This window comes from Myodes glareolus, chromosome 7 (assembly GCF_982192425.1).
Source record: "Myodes glareolus chromosome 7, mMyoGla1.1, whole genome shotgun sequence".
NCBI classification, from domain to species: Eukaryota; Metazoa; Chordata; class Mammalia; order Rodentia; family Cricetidae; genus Myodes; species Myodes glareolus.
This window is the reverse complement of record NC_142032.1, coordinates 23,101,760-23,120,967: the sequence shown is the minus strand read 5'-3', so window position 1 is coordinate 23,120,967 and position 19,208 is coordinate 23,101,760. Positions and strand designations below refer to the sequence as shown.

The following is a 19,208-nucleotide window of genomic DNA, read 5'->3' as shown; positions in this document are numbered from 1 at the left end:
GCTGGTAGGCCACAACCTAATGGTGATGCACATATTAATGGAGATGGGTTAAATTAATATGTAAGAACTAGCTAACAAGAAGCTAGAGCTAATGGGCCAAGCAGTGTTTTAATTAATACAGTGTCTGTGTGATTATTTCAGTGCTAATCAGCTGGCAACAAACTAATGGCCTCTTCCTACATCTTTCTCAACAGGGAATAGAAACTTGATATTATGGGTCTAGTGCCCAAGGATCTGTGAGACTTATATAATGACTCCACAGGGGTTGGTAGATTTGCAGTTTATGTATGAACAGGAGCATGATTTCCAGTGCCCACGAACTATCCTTGATAAGAAGCATCCTCCTTGTCTGGCCATGAAAGTGAGGCATTTGATTGTTCTATCATTATTCAAAATTGAAAAAGCTAGAGTGTAGGACATGTTCATTTATTTTTTTATCTTTAGATATATCACAGAGATACCATCCTAAAGAACAAAGTTTATTTACACTTACTCACATACCATGAAAATGGAGATTTCTTCATTATTTACATTCATGTCTTTTTGCTGTGTTATTCACCTGCAGGCTGAACTATGTATCTATGTATCCAAAAATACAGGAAAACACCAAAGGGCCCGAAAAACACTTGGTAAACAGATGAGTGAATAATTCATGTTAATGCAGTTGGATCAATGCGATGTGGCCAGAGGGTTGGTGTGGAGAAATTCATACCTTACTCTTTTACATATCACATTTTGAGCACAAATATAGCAATATTCTCATAAAATACTTTTTTGCTGCCTCAAAGGGTCATAGAATATTTTCAAAAGAAAATTCAGCTCATTTTACCAAAGGGTATGAACCACTGTAACAGGTTCTTTCCTCTAAATTCATAAAGTTCCATTTTCAGATCATCCTGGGATGATAGAGATATTGTAGATATACTAGGTTGTCCAACGGTTCTCACAATCCCCCTTTCCCACAGATTCAGGGTATGAGAAATAAATGTTGAGACTATACCTGTAGAATCTGTACTATCTGCATACTAAGTTCCCTTTTTTGATTTTGTAATCTTGATAAAACTCTTAATCCCTACTCTACTCTCTGGTATTTTAAATACAGGTGGGAGAAAACACATCTTGCTGAGAAGTATTTTTGAATGACATATTCCTTAAGACCACATGTTAACTGGAAAATGCCTCCTTTATCTGCTTGTCTAACTAGGCTTTTCTTCACTCATACATTTATCCAACCACCCACCCACTAACTCAGTAGGTACTATTATTCACTTGTATCTGTATCAGTACAGAGCATCTCAGACTAAAACTTGTTATGTACAAAGAATAGTTACTTTCCTTGGTGTGTCTCTCTATCTCGCCAGGAAAACAGATGTGTGTAGGGGAGGGCCTGGCCTGCGTGGAGTTGTTTCTATTCCTGACCACTGTTTTACAGAACTTTATGATGAATTCCCTTGTTTACCCAAAGGACATCAATATGATCCCATTGACCACTGGATTTTCTTCTCTGCCACTCCCATAAGGCTCTGCTTCATTCCTCCCTAAAGAGATCACATTATCTGATTCTTGATGTGTTGTCTTCAGCAATCCCCTCCAGGCCATCATGCATTTCTTTCCCCATTGAGGACCTTGTGTCCTTTCCAACTTCTCATATCTTCCAAATCCTTCAAGTTTCAGGAAGCACACAGATTCTATTGTGCAGTTTCTGGAAACACTGCACACATTTATTCTCTGTAATATTGTTCTTATTTCTTGTGCCCATGTGTATCTAAATTTCAGTTATTTTTTTAATGTAACACCAAGAAATTATTACCTTATGATAATTCACAGCAATTTATCTTCTGCATTTTCTCAATAATAAGGGCTTCTAGTTGGTATACTTTTGCTCACACTTTCATTATAATTTAGACTAGAAACAAAAGAACATTGATTCTCAACAGTTCATGCTGATCCATATAATGGGAAGAATTATCATGTAGGAGGGAGTGGAGAGAATTCAATCAATGTCCAGGCATGGTGGCATATACTTCTTATATCAGTGATTAAAAGGCAGAGACAGGGGGATCCCTTAGACTTACTGGTTATCCATATAAGCTTAATAGTCAAGACTCAGGTTCTAGCATCTCTGACACTGTCTCAACAAACAAGAAGAGCGATTACTCAGAAATAGCACCCAAAGTTTACTTCATGGATTTACTTTACTTTATTACATGGATAATATTTTTCTCTCATATTTTCACCTAATCACCCTACCTACCTTTACACCCTACCTACCTAATATACACCATACCTACCTTTTCTTCAATACAATAGAGACTGTGAAGTAGAAGAGAGTAAGAAAGTTCTTTGACTGAGCTTCAACTGGAGTATCTGTATTTGTATTTGAAACAGATAAATTGTGGCCAGAAGCAGCAGCACCCTGTAGAGAAATAGAGTATGGACAAGTCACCCGGAGGAAAACACAAACAGGGTGGGATTTTGCTCTCATGGGCTGCTGTGGGCCATTATGCAAATACAGAAGATGCCAATTGGTGATTCAGCTATCATTTCACCAGATAAATTTTTCTCCAATAGAGAGAAGCCCAAACAAGAAAACAATTTAAGACTACAGTCTCTGGAAAATTAGCTGCTTCTATCTGTAGATCCACTTGTGCAAAAACATCTGTGAAATCTCCCTACTTCCATGAATTTGTATGTACATGTAATCTCATGATTACATCTCAACCTTATGCACACATGCACACTCAAACACATCTGTGGATAATAAGGAAGATGACTTCTCATCAAACAATATAAGTCTGATGAACAGAAATATGCTGTGGGAATACCTTTGCTCCTTCAGCCAATAGCCGCTGAAATTCCAGCCTACTGGGGCGTGGTATTTCATTGGCTATTGGCTGGAGGAGCGGAAGGGGAAGAAATATACTAGGATATGCTTCATAACTAGATCTTTTGTTCCATGAGGATTGTAAGACACTTAGAAGCCCGACTAAATTCCCTAACAATTAACACTGCAGTAATGTATAATCTCAGTTTATGATTCAAAATTCAAGGCTCAGCTACCTAACTGTTTATGTTTAAGTCATAAAATTCATATGGTGGACAAATGTAACAATTAACCAATCAACCAAGTCCAGAGAAAAACAGCTTTACATGGGAAAAGTTTTAGAGATTGCTAGGGCTATAAGAGATGGTCTGACCTCACAGTCTGACGTCAAGGCTATAGATGATGGCCTTAACTCACAGCCGTGATTACACAAACTTCAAGCTTCCCTCCACGTGCTCTGGGTCTGCAAGCAGGATAATAAAATCATTTTTATGTTTGGGACTTTTAAATGCCACTGCCCAGGACAATGCCAAACACCATGTCCCTGCCTATACAATACAACGGTAAATGGCTCTGCTTTTTATTGTTTACTCAGGGAATGCATTATGACCCAGAGAAAGTTTCTGTAAATTTTTTAATTAAATGTTGAATGTGTTGAATGTGTGTATATAAGTCAGGTTAACTAAGAAGGTAGAGAGAATTTTAAATGAGCCAATAGAGCTAGAGTATTGAAACTAGAGATCTGGAAATTAATAATAATAAAAAAAACATGGGGTGGTGGAGGAACCTCAGTAGCAGAAGCAGGAGCCGCTGGGCAGCAACTCCGAAGGTATTAACTGTCTGGCCTATGATGAAGCCATTATGGCTCAGCAAGACCAAATCAGCAAGAGATTGCTGGGCAAGATCCTCTGATCTCAGAGTGTCTGGAACTCTCAGTCTTGTACAAGGAGTATGCTGAGGATGACAATATCTATCAACAGAAGATCAAGGACCTCCACAAAAAGTACTCATACATTTGGAAGACCAGGCACGGTAGCAACTGCTTCTACTGAGAATTTGACTTCTCCCACTTGGAGGCACTCCTGGATGACAGCAAGGAACTGCAGCAGTTCAAGGCCGTGTCTGCCAAGAGTAAAGAGTACAGGGTGTCCCAGGGCTTCACTGAGTTCACTATCTAGGACTTCCAGAACACATTAATGGACCTCCTTGAGCAGGTGGAGAAGCAGACCTCAGTAGCTGACCTGTTGGTCTCCTTCAATGCCAAGAACACCTCAGACTACCTTGAGGTCTACCTGTGGTTCTCACCTCAGGATACCTACAGCAGCAAAGCAAGTTCTTTGAGCACTTTGTTAAGGGTGGCCAGATTGTTAAGGAGTTCTGCCAGCAGGAGGTGGAACCTATGTGCAAGGAGAGCGACCACATGCACATCTTCACCCTGGCACTGGCCCTCAGCGTGTCCATTCAAGTAGAGTACATGGACCATGGTGAGGGTGGCACCACCAACCCACATGTCTTCCCTTAGGGTTCTGAGCTTAAGGTCTTCCTTCTCTACCTGCATGGACACTACAAATTGGGCTGGCTGGCTTGCTGCACCCTGTCTGCCTCTTCCTACCAGGAGATGAACATGTACAGAGCATTTTTGGTTTGGTTTCTTTTTTCTTTCTTTTTTTGTGGTTGTAAATGGTCATATTTTCACTCCTCCCTTATCATGTCACACAACCTTCCATATTTTATTAAAGGTGATTCTGGTGGTGAAAAAGAAAACACAAGGCCCACAGATCTGGTATGTGAGTACTTTCTTTTATAGATAGAAATTTTCCTAAGTCCTTGCTGCTTTGAAGGCATTTTTCTGCAATCCTGGTGCAGCTGTGGGAGCTGATCTCCTGGCCCTCAGTACCTATCTCTTCCTCCAACTAGTTTAGGTTGTGTTTGTGCCACTGGGAGCTGCTTTTTGTCCAATTGCTGCAGACGGTGCCTGTGCCTCTGTGGGACACTAATGCTGCTGTGGACGGTTATGTTTGTGGGGCAAAATGAGACTTGTAGATTACAGGGTGCAATGAGGGGAGGGTGAATAGACCTGCTCAGCTAGTAATGCTATGAAGTGTGGGACAGGGGCACACGATATGTTGGGGCATTGGAGGGGGAGGCCTGCTTGTTTGTCCCAGCTGCCTAGCTAGCTTACACCCAAAATAACCACACAGACATTGTATTAATTAAATTACTGCTTAATCCATTAGCTCTAGTTACTTGGCTAATTCTTACATTTAATTTAACCCACTTCTATTAATCTGTATATCGCCACGTGGCAGTAGCTTACCAGGTAAAATTCCTATCATTCTTCTCCAGAGGCTCTCTGACTCTGCTTTCTTCCTTCCAAAATTCAGTTCTTGATGGGGAACTTCAGCCAATCACATTCTGCTTAGGGTGTGTTCCCCTGGGGCCACACAAAACAAATAAAAGATCCAGGTGTGCTTGCCCCCTCCTCTTTGCCCTCTGAATTCCTGGATTGCTGGGACCCTGATTTTTGTAAGTTTCCTTTCTTCTGTTTATTAAAGTTGTATATTTTGTATTAAGCTAGTCTGGCGGACTTTTCATTACCAATCGTCCTGAGGCATCATCTGGCACCCTCAGGTTTAGGGACATCATTTAGGGATTGGTTATAATTAATATAGGGATGAGGGAATGGGGGAGGTATTTTATAAGCTCAGAGGTGTTTATAAAAAAAGGGGGATTGATTGGTGATGGGATAATAATATATTGGTATTTGTGTGTTACTGTTTTTAGAAAATTGTATTGGTGTTGATTTTTGTACATTGATATATTGAATATTGTATGTGAGTATGCTTCTACCTCTATTTGTATTGATACATTCCTACCTCTGATTAAGATATTTATGTAATGATATACATTGTTTACATTTGGAGGTCATTGTCCTCACTCATTGCACAGTTGTTCATTCTCTTAGTCTTCAAGTTAGGTAGATAGAAATCAATAGTTATATATGTTTGTTATATTTATATTTAGGCTAACCAGGTTATTTAGGTGCATAGAGATCATACTTAGTATAGATAGTATAATCTTCAACCTCTTCGAAGAGCTGTAAAAAATGGCCTTTAATCTAACTCATAGTTCTATAGTAGTGAGACACAATCGCTCCTGGCATCACCGCTCTACTCCCGAGAGAACGTTGAGCACCCAAGACACTCCACGTGGAGCTTGTCTTCTTCTGGTAGAACTGGCCTTTGGGCAAAGAAAAAGCCCATACCTCGACCACTGACAAAATTACAAAATATCCATAAATGGATAAAAGCAGGATTGTCTTGTCTTGCCAAGACAGGGTGAGAGAGTCCTAAAAGATTTCTTGCCTTTGAAAAATGGCATGTCAGTTACATCAGACCTTAGCCAAAGTTGGTTGACTCAACATTGCATACGAGACTTTGGGTGATTGCCCAGGTATTCAGTTATCTCTTCCATTTGTTGCACATTTCGGAAGTTTCCCGCTTGTACTTCCTGGCTGCTTGAGTAAAATTATATCCCTTCTCAGATCTTTGATGGAGTTGAAGATTAGATAGTTGTAGTTACCATCTACATTATTTAGACTCCCTGAAACAGAATGTTTAGTAAAACTTTTGTTATATGTTTCTTGCTTAATATTGTTTGTTGTTTGTAACTTTTATTTATTATTTGCTTCTATTGTATATAATTGTATTTGGTTTGGTTCTGTCTTATTTTAGAAAAAAGGGGGAGATGATGGGGAACTTCAGCTAATCACATTCTGCTTAGGGTGTGTCCCCCCTGGGGGCACATAAAACAAATAAAAGATCCAGGTGCGCTTGCCCCCTCCTCTTTGCCCTCTGCATTCCTGGATCGCTGGGACCCTGGTTTTTTGTAAGTTTCCTTTCTTCTGTTTATTAAAACTGTATATTTTTTTCTCAAAGTTTATTAAAATACAAAAGTCTCCATTTCTGCCCCTCCTCCCAATCACCTCCCACTCCACCCACTCCCTCCCCACCTCCCTCTCCATCCCCAAGAGCAGTCAGGATCTCCCACCCTGTGGGTAGTTGAAGCTCCTCCCCCCTCCCTCCAGGTCCAGGAAGGTGAGTATCCAAACAGACTGGATCCCAGAAATCCAGTATACGCAGAGGAAACAAGTCCCAGTGTCATTGTCAATGGCTTTTCAGAAAGACTCCGGGCCAGCCACATTCAGAGAATTCGGCCTCATTCAGAGAATCTGGCTGGATCACGTGCTCGCTCAGTCCCACTCACTGGCCTTGGTGAACACTCATTAGATCAGTCCCCTTGTATCAGTGGGTGATCACACCCCTCGCGGTACTGATTTCCTTTTTCATGTTCTTCCTCCTTCTGCTCCTCATTTGGACCTTGGGGGAGTCCGTCCGGTGCTCCAATGTGGGTCTCCGTCTGTATCGCCATCCATCGTCAGATGAAGGTTCCCTCTGATCTTGCCTTCCTTGCTCACGTTCTCTTTCCTTCTGCTTCTCGTTTGGACCTAGGGAGTTAAGTCCAGTGTTCCAATGTGAGTCTCTGTCTCCATCTCCATCCATCGCCAGATGAAGGATCTATGGTGATAAGCAAAATATTCATCAGTATGGTTATGGGCCAAGGCCAGTTCATGCACCCTCTCCTCTGTCCAGAGAAAATCTGGGGATCTCTCCTTGGACCTGGGATCCCATTTATAATCAAGTCTCTAGTAAACCCTAAACTGACTCCCTTAGTTGAGATATATTCTTCCCTGATCCCATATCTATCCTTCCTCCTCCCCCCTCAGTACCCCCCCCCCAGCATTCCCCATTCCTCCCCTGCTCCCTTCTCTCTAACCCTCTCCCCTTCCAACAACCCTCCTACCCCCCCTCCATGCACCCGAGGTTACCTGGGACTCTTGTCTATTTCCAATCTCCAGGAGGAAAACTACCTGAATTTTCTTTAGGTTCACCCTCCTATTCAGCTTCTCTAGGATCACGAATAATAGGCTCAAAGACCTTTAATTATGGCTAGAATCCATTTATGAGTGAATACATACCAAATTCCTCTTTTTGGGTCTGGCTTACCTGACTCGGTAAAGCGTTTTCTTTTCTTTTTTTTATTATTTTTTTTAATTTTTTTAATTTTTTTATTTAATTTTTACTGGGAACCCCTCCAGAATCAAGTCTCTTGCAAACCCTAAAATGGCTCCCTTAGCTGAGATATAAACCTCCCTGCTCCCACAACCATCCTTCCTCCCTCCCACCTCCCATTCCCCAAGTCTTCCCCAATCCTCCCCCTCTCCCCTCTCCCTGACCATCTTCCCTTACTTCCACCCCCTCACCCCCATGCACCCGAGTTTGCCTGGCAATCTTGCCTAGATCCACTATCCAGGAGGATAACTATATGATTTTCTTCAGGTTCACCTTCTTATTTAGCTTCTCTAGGATCACAAATTATAGACTCAAAGACCTTTAACTATGGCTAGAATCCACTTATGAGTGAGTACATACCATATTCCTCTTTTTGGGTCTGGGTTACCTCACTCAGTAAAGCGTTTTCTATTTCCATCCATTTGCATGCAAAATTCAAGATGTCATTGTTTTTTACCACTGAGTAAAACTCGAATGTATATATGATCCACACCTTCTTTAACCATTCTTCTATTGAGGGGCACCTAGGTTGTTTCCATGTTCTGGCTATTACAAATAGTGCAGCTATGAACATAGTTGAACAGATACTTTTGTAGTATGATAGGGCATACTTGGGAGAGTTCTATCCAGAGAGTGCTGAGGAGTTCTATCCAGAGAGTGCTGAGGAGTTTCATCCAGAGAGGAGGAGATGGGCAGGCGCCAATGCAAAACTGTATATTTTGTATTAAGCTAGTCTGGCGGACTTTTCATTACCAATCGCCCCGCAGCATCAAGTTCTGTCTTCTCTGCCTACCTAAGTTCTGCCCTATCAAAAGGCCAAGGCAGTTTTTTATATATTAACCAATGAAAACAATACACAAACAGAAGGAACTCCTACACCATTAGGGCCTAGAGCCTAGAGACTGGGCCGTTTGGCTGAGAGACCAGCTACTTACCTCTTTTTCCAATAGATGCAGATAGGGTCTGTACCTCTGCCTGATAGAATTTTTTTGCTTTCTCTGTATACATATGTATATAATCTACAAATAAGACTACTTTGTCTTCTTTTCCAATTTGTATATCCTTTATCTCCTTCAGCTATTTTATTGTTCTATGGCTGGTGGTGAAGGCTGACTGAGAAGCCAAGGACAATGGCATTGGGCTTTGATACTACTGCATGGATGGGTTTTGAGGGAGCCTTGCCTGTTTGGATGCCCACCTTCCTGGACCTGGGGGGAATGGGGAGGACCTTGGACTTCCCATAGTGTAGGGAACCCTGACTGCTCTTTGGCCTGGAGAAGGAGGGGGAGTAGGAGTAGGGGAAGGGGAGGGAAGTGGGAGGAGGTGGAAATTTTTAATAATAAAAAAATAAATAAATTGATGACGAAAAAAGAACTCCAAGTATTGTATTGCATAGACTTGGAGAGGGTGGATAGCCTTGTCTTGTTCCTGATTTAGTGGAATTGGCTTCAGTTTCTCTCCACGTAATTTGATGTTATCTGTAGGCTTTCTATAAATTGCCTTTGTTATGTTTAGGTCTGATCCTTTTAGCCATAGTCTTTCCAATTTCTTCTATATTTTTAAATGTAATATTTTAATTGATTATTTGGAAATCTCCCTGAACATGTCCCATTATTATTACATCCCCATCCTCTCAGGTCCGCCCTCCACTCTTGTGACTTTTCTCCAGAAAAGACAAAAAAATGTCCAGTTTGTTTTCTCCCAATAGTCTGTATATTGGAACATGGTCAAACTCTTGTTGGGCAGGCCCTTAAAAAGTGAGTCCTTCTCTCCCTTACTTCTACCAGAAGTCTTCTGTATTGAAGAGATATAGTTTATCATCCTTGTCAAAAAATTTATGAGTTCTCTTAGGTGACTTCCTTCCTAGGTTTCTACTTTTTGTTGTTGCGGGGTAGGGATTGTCACAAAATATTTCTATGTGTCCTTTTTCTCTGTGAGTCTGCAGTCATTGTTACCATTGCAGAAGACGCTTTCTTGTCTTTCATAGTCAACAGGAATTCTACCTTCTTGGAAATGACTGACACCTGATGTGAGTGTCCCTTCTATATGCTATGAATATGTTTTGTTACCATTGGTTAACAATTAAGAAGTTGCTCTGATTGAGTTATGGCAGGACAGAATATAGGTAGGCAAGAAAACTAAACTGAATGCAAGAAGAAAGAAGATGGAGTCAGAGAGATACCATGTTGTTGCTGAAAGAGAAAGATGCCAGAACCTTACCGATAAGCCACAGCCTTGTGAAGATACACAGATGAATAGAAATGGGTTAATTTGAGATGTAAGAGTTAACTAGAAATATACCTGTGTGACTGGCCAAATGGTGTTGTATGTAATAATTTTTTTTGTATGTGTGGATATTGGGGTTTGTGGGGGTGAAGAAATGAAAGAACAGTCTCTACTTATATAACAACACCCAATGTTGAACAACATACATTCTCATAAAGTCTAAGAAAAATTGCAAATGGGGTTCTTGACCCTAAAAACTAGAGCCAATTGGATCTTCTTGGTTACTGCATTTTTTTCAGATGGGCTCTTTTTGCTGATGTGAGCAGAGGTGCAAAGTTTTCTCACCCCACTTACTGTATTCAAACATATGCAGTGTTAATTGTGGCTGGGAAAGGTTCTGTCTACCAAAGTCATCTTACTTTGACTGTGAAAGCAGATAAACCACACAAATCTCAGTCCCTTTTGGCCATGGTAAGCTATGATCAAAAGTAAGAACTTCAGGTTTCAGGAGAGTCTTAGGACGATGGTGTGTGCGGCTACATCCTCTCAAATAGCACCACGTGCATCTCCAGAGAGGCATTTCTTTGAGGTCCAAACAGTCTCAAAACATTTTCTTAACCTCTACTGATTAAGTTAAACATAGTAAAAGACTTTGCTGAAATATTTTACCTACTGTTTCAGAACTAAATTGTGCATTCCTTATGTCCGGATTTTCTGGCAGTCTTGAACTGTATTCCTTTGCTTTTTCACCAGTAGAGGATGACCCAAGTCCAGGTTTGTGTAAATTTGTAGTCAGTGTGTGGTTCAGCATGATCCGAAAAAGTATATGCAGAGGGTGCTGTCTTCTGGGGTTGTGGTAGTCCCACACACCTTTTCTACAGCCACCAGCAGGTGATCAGGACTTTAAGATTCTGCCTGACTTTAGGTGGAAAAACCACTAAGGGATAACTTTCAAGCATTTTTAATACTACACTGTTACCACCTACTGTTTTGTTCCTCACAAAGGATATTTGTGTTAAATTTGACTTCCTGTCTTTGGATCCTGAATGGTGAAGGAAGTTCTAGGGAGAGTCTGTTTGCCACCAAAACACTGTTCAGGCATATTATAATTTTGTAGCAATAGATAGCTACCAGTTGTTTGGGAATACGATGTTATAGTGTGTTGCTTTTGCTTATGTTGCATTTGTTTAACTATATGAAGCTGTGGTACTTTACCTGTTTTGAAAACCTGAGGTTCTAATAAAGATCTTAATGGCCAATTGCAAGACAGGAGAAAGGATAGGCAGGACTGTCAGGCAGAGAGAATATATAGAAGGAGAAATCTTGGAGAAAGGAAGGAGTGAGAGAAGAAGGACATTGCGGGCAGCCATCCAGCTACACAACAATCTTCAGTGTAAGACTGAAATAAGATTTACAGAAATAAGAGAACAGGGAAAGCCCAGAGACAAGTGTTAGACAGGATAATATAAGTTAAGAAAAACTAATAAAAAAGCCTGTTAAGCTAAGGTTGGATATTTATAACGAAGTATAACCCTTCTTGTGATTTATTTAGGAATTGGTTGACAGACCTCCAAAAAAGGCAAAAGTGTGAAACATCAAAGTACAGTCAGTGATGTAAGGAGTGTCTATCTATGGCTGCACAGCTTCCCACATGACTCTATGGCAAGACCAGAGGCTCCATCTGTAAGCCCTGACCTTAGCACAGGGACATTAGTTCCTGCCTGTTATATCTCACTGAATTGCAGCAAACACTGAAATCAATGAAAGAGTCTTTTCTAACTCCACCTACCAGGTGTAGTCTTATTCTTTCTTCAGGTCACAGGGAGTGGGGAGTTGGGGAGGGTGGTAGTGATAGTTCATAGTTGGCAGCTTAATGTTCCAAAAGGTCAATATGCAGACACGCAAAGGGAATGAGGCAACAAAGTGTTATCACGACTGGTTCAGTACTGGTTTAGAGTCCAAGGCAATGACTTTCCCCTTCCAAATGTATCCACTGCTCCTGACTAAACTATAGGGAAGTAGATGTGAAAGAGACATGTCTTGATTCTTTTTTTTATATTGATTTTATTGAACTCTACATTTTTCTCTGCTCCCCTCCCTGCCTATCCCCACCCCTTCAACCCTATCCCCAGGTCCCCATGCTTCCAATTTACTCATGAGATCTTGCCTTTTTCTACTTCCCATGTAGATTAGATCTATGCCACTCTTAGGAATCTCGTTGTTGTTTAGGTTCTCTGGGATTGTTATTTGTGGGCTGATTTTCTTTGCTTTATGTTTAAAAAGCACCTATGAGTGAGTACATGTGATAATTGTCTTTCTGGGTCTGGGTTACCTCATTCAGAATGATGTTTTCTAGCTTCACCCATTTTCCTGCAAAATTCAAGATGTCATTATTTTTTTTTCTGCTGTGTAGTACTCCATTGCACAAATGTACCACATTTTTTTTATCCATTCTTCAGTCAAGGGGCATTTAGGTTGTGTCAAGTTTCTGGTTATGATGAACAATGCTGCTATGAACAAAGTTGAGCACATGTTCTTGTGGCACAATTGAGCACCCTTTGTATATATACCCAAAAGTGTTGTTACTGGGTCCTGAGGAAGGTTGTTTTCTAATTTTCTAAGAAATCGCCACAATGACATCCAAAGGGGCTGTACCAGCTTGCAACCAACCAGCAATGCAGAAGTGTTCCCTTTATCCCACAACCTCTCCAGCATAAGTTGTCATCAGTGATTTTGATCTTGGCCATTCCTACAGGTGTAAGATGAAATCTCAGAGTTGTTTTGATTTGCATTTTTCTGATGACTAAGGATGTTGAACATAAAGTGTCTTTCAGTCATTTTAGATTCCTCGGTTGAGGGTTCTCTGTTTAGGTCTGTACTCCATTTTTATTGGATTATGTGTTCTTTGGATGACCAATTTCTTGAGTTCTTTATATTTACTGGAGATCAGTTCTCTGTCTAATGTGTGGTTAGTGAAGATCTTTTCCCATTCTGTAGGCTGTTGTTTTTTTCTTGTTGACCGTATCCTTTGTTTTAGGGAAGCTTTTCAGTTTCAGGAGGTCACATTTATTAATTGTTTCTCTCAGCATCTGTGCTGCTGGGGTTACATGCTTTGATTCTTAAATCCCTTTTTTTTTCTTTACCTATGTTGGACCTTATAGATTCTCACTTGGCTTTCTTAGTTCTTGAACTTGGTCTAAGAACACCTAATTGAATATTGTGTCTGTACGAATATGAGCACTCCAGAACCTTATTCTTCACTCTTTGAAAAGTTGTCTGAATAAGTCACAAGAACAGTCAACCACATTAGCACAAATTCATAAAATGATAAAAATATTAACTAAAATCTCAAAAATGCACCAATTTCAGAACATACCTATGAAATATTTGAACAAGTCTCTGCATTCCTTCTACTCTTACTTTTTTCATTTTTAAAATGTTGAATTCAAATTTATGTAAGAGTTAAAGCAAGGTAGATCCATAAGATACTGATAATACAACCATTTTCTTTATTTTAGTTGTCAGATTCCATCGTGTCTGAAATGTATTGTTCTAGAGGATTCTGCTTGTGAATGTTACTTTCTTGAGGGGAGTGGTAAACATGAAGGCCAACTTGTTGTTTAGAACTGCCATGCTTCCATTTAATCTACCTTGCAAACCTCACAGCTTTGCAAACCTTTACACACTGGCATTTCAGGGTGGCAGGGAGGTTTGCTCAAGTTGGTCATGTAATATACGTCATTACCTATATGACTTAAGGGAAGTGAGCTGGAGACTTTGTGGTCCTCCTAGTCCTCAGAGGTCAGACTCAAACCCCTCTGGTGACCTTGGTTCTTCCCAGTGTAGGGAAGTTCACCATAGGACTTCCTGTGTTTACAGGTGCCATATACACTATGCAGATGCCCTGTCCCTGCTGCTAAGCACCTGTTAGCTCACTTGAAATTATCATGTGGAATGAAAAAGACAGTTTTTCTTTTCTTATTTTCTAATTCAGTTGCGCAATTAAAAATTTACTCTGATTTTTGTTTATATCTCCATATATTTGCTCTAGGAAAAAATTTTCTGCTGTCTAATTGATAAAATAATAATATTAAGTCAATTAATAATAATTGATCATTAATAATTATGACAAAACCAATCAATATAATTAATGAAATTAATAATATTAATAACATTAAGTCAAGTAATAATTATATTAATTGATAAATTTGTAATATTATAATATGTTATAATATTAAAAATAATAAGTTTTAAAATAAATGTTTTTATTTTTTAAGAAAAAATAAGAAAATCATGTGTTGGAGAGGCTAGAATGTTACAAGTCTAGAACTTAATGACTAGAGGTCAACTCTGCTTCCTTTGTAGCAATTTTTTCCCAAATCTTTATGTGACTCTTAGGTAAAATTTTGAATATATATATATGTATATATATATGTGTGTGTATATATACACATATGTGTGTATGTATGGGGTATATATATACATACATACATATATATATATGTATATATGCTGCGGGAGCTCCTTCTGCTCCTTCAGTCAATAGCCGCTGAGATACCAGCCCATTGGGGCGTGGTCTCTCTCTCTTTAAAAAAACAGCGACTGTCCTCCACTCTCTCTCTGGCTTCCGGCTCCACTTCTGGCTCCTAGACTCCTTTCCTGTTCGCGCAGAGGGGCTGTTGTCTGGGACAGTAATCTGTAAATTTTTTCCCCTTTGAATAAATAACCATTCTATTAATCATAATTCCAAACTGGTGTGGAATTGTTTGTGAGTTACGCCTTCATCTGGCGCCCCACGTGGGACAGAAAGAAATATGAGTTTAGAAAACATCTTTACTTTTCTTCATATCTATCATACCTTTCATTAAATATATCTATCATGCCATTCATTGAATATATGTATGTATGTATATGTCTATATGATTACTGTTTAAGTTTTCCACAATGAACAATGAGTTTTTCCTGCAGTGACATTTGAAGTTTCTGGGAAGATGATGGAGTCCCATAACAACAACTCCACCCGGTTGATATGACGTCATGATACTGATAGCGCTACTACAAGACCTGTTTTGGGTACCAGCTACACAAGACGGTTCCAATGTGGTTAGTTGAAATGGTGCACATCTTGTACAACATTCTGGCCAGACCTCCACAAAATACTCAGAGACTATTTACAATTTTAAAAGACATTGATCTTGAAATTTAACCATCATTTTACTTTCACAGGATCCCCCAGAAAGAACGTCGCCCCCATGACAGCTGGAAGTAATTCTAGAGAACGACGTCCCCTCTCCCAGTAAAGTTTGTCCTTGGGTTTAGGGACATCATTTAGGGGTTGGTTATAATTAGTATACGGTTGAGGGTTGGGGGAGGAATTTTATAAGTGCAGGAATCATTTAAAAAAAAAGATGGATAATTGGATTATGGAATAATAGATTTGTACTTGTGAGTTATTGTTTTTAGACAAATATATTGGTATCAATTCTTATATATTGATACAAAGTTAAATTATGTTGACTATTGTATGCATGTATGCTTCTACCTCTGTTTAAAACATTTTTATGTATTGATATATGTATATATTGTATTGATATATGTATATTTACCATATTGCATTGTACACTTCTACCTCTGATTAAGATACTTATATATTGTTTATGTATTGATATATATATTTAACATATTGCAATGTATACTTGCACATTGTTTATATTTGGAGGTCATATTGTCCTCATTTATTGCACAGTTGTTTATTGTCTCAGTCTTTAAGTTAGATAGGTATTGAGAATTATATAGATCAATAGTCATCTAAGTTTGTCATTTATAATTAGACTAATCAGGTTTTTTAGATACATAGAGATTATATTCATTATAGATAGATAATCTTCAACCTCTTCAAAGAGCTGTAGAAAATGACCTTTAATCTAATTCAGAGTTCTATGGTAGTGAGACACAATCGCTACTGGCACCATCAATCTATTCCCGAGAGAATGTTGAACACCAAAGACACTCCACCTGGAGCCTTTCTTCTTGCCAGAACTGGCCTTTGGGTAAAGAAATGCCCATACCTCAACTACTGACAGAGTTACAGAATATCCGTAAATGGATAAAACAGGACTGTCATATCCTGCTAAGACAGAGTAAGATAGTTTTGAAAAGTTTCTTGCCTTTGAAAATGGTATGTCAGTTATATCAGGCCTTAGCCAAAGTTGGTTGCTTCAACGCTGGAAACGTGACTTTGGGTGTTTGCCCAGGTAGCCAGTTGTCTCTGTGATTTGTTACATGTTCTGGAAGTTGTTTGATTTCACTTCCTAATTACTCAGGTAAAATTATTTCCCTTCTCAGATCTTCGATGAGATTGAAGATTATATAAATGTAGTTACTTTTCTCTCATGACTTGACCAAATTATTTGTTATACAAGACTTAAAGCTAGTTAGAATAGGGTATTTTTATTTATTGTATATAATTTCGTAGGTTTGTACTTATTGTATATAATTTCATAGTAGGCTTAGAACTCTCTTACTTAAACAAAAGGGGGAGATGCTGCGGGAGCTCCTTCCACTATTTCAGCCAATAGCTGCTGAGATACCAGCCCATTGGGGCGTGGTCTCTCTCTCTTTAAAGAAACAACGACTGTCCTCCACTCTCTCTCTGGCTTCCGGCTCCGCTCTCGGCTCCTAGACTCCTTTCCTGTTCACGCAGAGGGGCTGTTGTCTGGGACGGTAATCTGTAAGTTTTTCCCCCCTTTGAATAAATAACCATTCTATTAATCATAATTCCAAACTGGTGTGCGATTGTTTGTGAGTTACGCCTTCATATATATACACATATATGTGTTTATATATACATATTCAACCAAAATACTAAGAATTTTAGAAGTCATCTGAGGCCTGTACCTGAGTTTTCTCCATATTTTATAAATACGGTACCTTACCTAATGCTTCCATTGGTAAATTTAGAAAAGGTCTCCATTTATGGTTTTCTTTAAAATTGTTCCCATGTTGGAACAAGGTATTGGGGGAAACACTATTCCAGTTTTCTTAGCCATGGTCCATCATACTTTTCTCCAGAATAAACTATCTTTTTTATTCCTTTGAGTGAGAACTACTTTTTCAGACATGAAAGAAAGACTGTTTCAGAAGAGAAAGATGACTGGAAGTTAGAATGAGGAGGACACAACATGGTAAATAAAGAGTGTTTGTAATGTCACAGTCATGATATACTTGAAGAAAAATGACATTATGAAATCTATTCAATTGTGTGATGGATATGCACTAGGAATTACTCATAAAATTGCCAAAATATTTTTAAAATTATGTGATGTTATAGTGATATTTCATTTGTATTTTGATAAATAAAGTTTGCCTGAAGATCAGAGTGTAATCAGACCTAATAGTCAGCCTTATAGACCTAGAAGTGGTGACACATACCATTAATCCCAGTATTCACACTATTTTGTTATAGAAATCCGCCAGTAGTTTTGTACACCATTAATCTCAGCCCTAGAAAAGAAGTATAAGAAGGAAGGAGACAGCTCTCAGAGTCTGATTCTGAGATTCGTGAAGACAGGATCACCATTTCATACTGAGGAAGAGGTAAGCATCTGTGGCTGGTTGTTTTACTTTTCTCACCTTAGGCTGAACACTAATATTTGTCTCTGAGTTTTTATTAATCATGCTATATGATGTTGATGAAAATATAGACAAGCTAATAAACAAAATGTAATGAAGGGTCAATAAAATGTTCTCCCAAGAGTCAGTCCTTTTTGCTTCAGCTACAGTAATTGGTTATATCTCATGCATCACCAACAGCTCTTAAGACACAAATTAAAATGTAGATCTGTTGAGCACAGAGGCCCATCTCTCTTTAAATGTTCTTTCATTCTTGTATTCAATAAAAGGGGAAGTTGGTCAGCATTGTGCTGACTTACAGATGTGCCAGAACTAGTGTCATTCTGGGCATGAAAAGAACTCTACTAAGACTGTTTAAGTCAAATCTATTCTTTGAGATTTTAGAGCAATATGATTTGGGCAACTAATTATTGCTTACTACATTATAAATAATAAGCATAACCATGAATTTGGGTAATTGAAGTTTGTAATAGCTCCCTTTATAGCTATTTTTTGTAATCTTTGAGCAAGATTACAACACTTGATCTAACTTTTCTGACTTCTATGTAAAAACAATGATGACATAATTATTAACTAGATTCATGTTTACTGGGAATGTTAATGATTATGATCAGTATAGTGACATAGTCCACAGTCAAGAAATTATGATGAATATAATAAAACTGAATGCTTTTGTGTAGGGAAGGGGGCAAAATACAAGAAGTGTGGGTTAAGTTAGAAATTCCTCCCTTAGGCTCAGGCGTTTGAATACTTGTCACCTACTTGATGGTGCTGTTTGGGAAGTTTTAGGTCATATCAAATATTGTTACTGTCTAGAGACTATTCTGCTTATATAGTTTTACATCTGCATGTGTGGGGTGAGGAGATTTCTCATACGTTTCCTTAAGAAACTATGGTGAAGCCAGGGGAGTAAGTAAGTCCACTAGATAGTCAGTTTGATTTCTAAATTCTTCCAACTCTGAACTGTGAGACACTGGCAGTTCTTTATTTCCCATTACCTTTAGGGAAAAAAATCTTTAATGGTTGGACTACACAACACTGAAAAACAAACAACTTACTTCATCTAAAAGCTTAATATATATATTTTGATTCAAGATGTGTCACTAATAGCTATGTTTTGTTATCTTAGCTTTATAAATGACCAAAGAGTGAAAATAAGGAGCTATAAGACTTACGTTGATTAACAAAATATGTGCAAATGTTTAATGTTTAATATAGGAAAGAAATATTTTAAATACACATGACCATGGAGGTGCACAAATATATTTCTAGCCATCGAAAGAAAATAGCAAAATAAGTGTCAGTTTGAGGTCAACCTAAGCTATACAGTAAGACTATGTTGGCAAATAAATATATTTCATAGATATTGCAAACTATCCATAAACTTAAGTTGC

General features: G+C 38.7%; 1 pseudogene; it reads left to right on the top strand.

The window, feature by feature from the left end:
- Positions 1-250: 250 nt before the first annotated feature.
- LOC146893650 (ubiquitin thioesterase OTUB1 pseudogene) lies at positions 251-4,858 on the top strand (annotated as a pseudogene).
- The last annotated feature ends 14,350 nt before the right edge of the window (positions 4,859-19,208 follow it).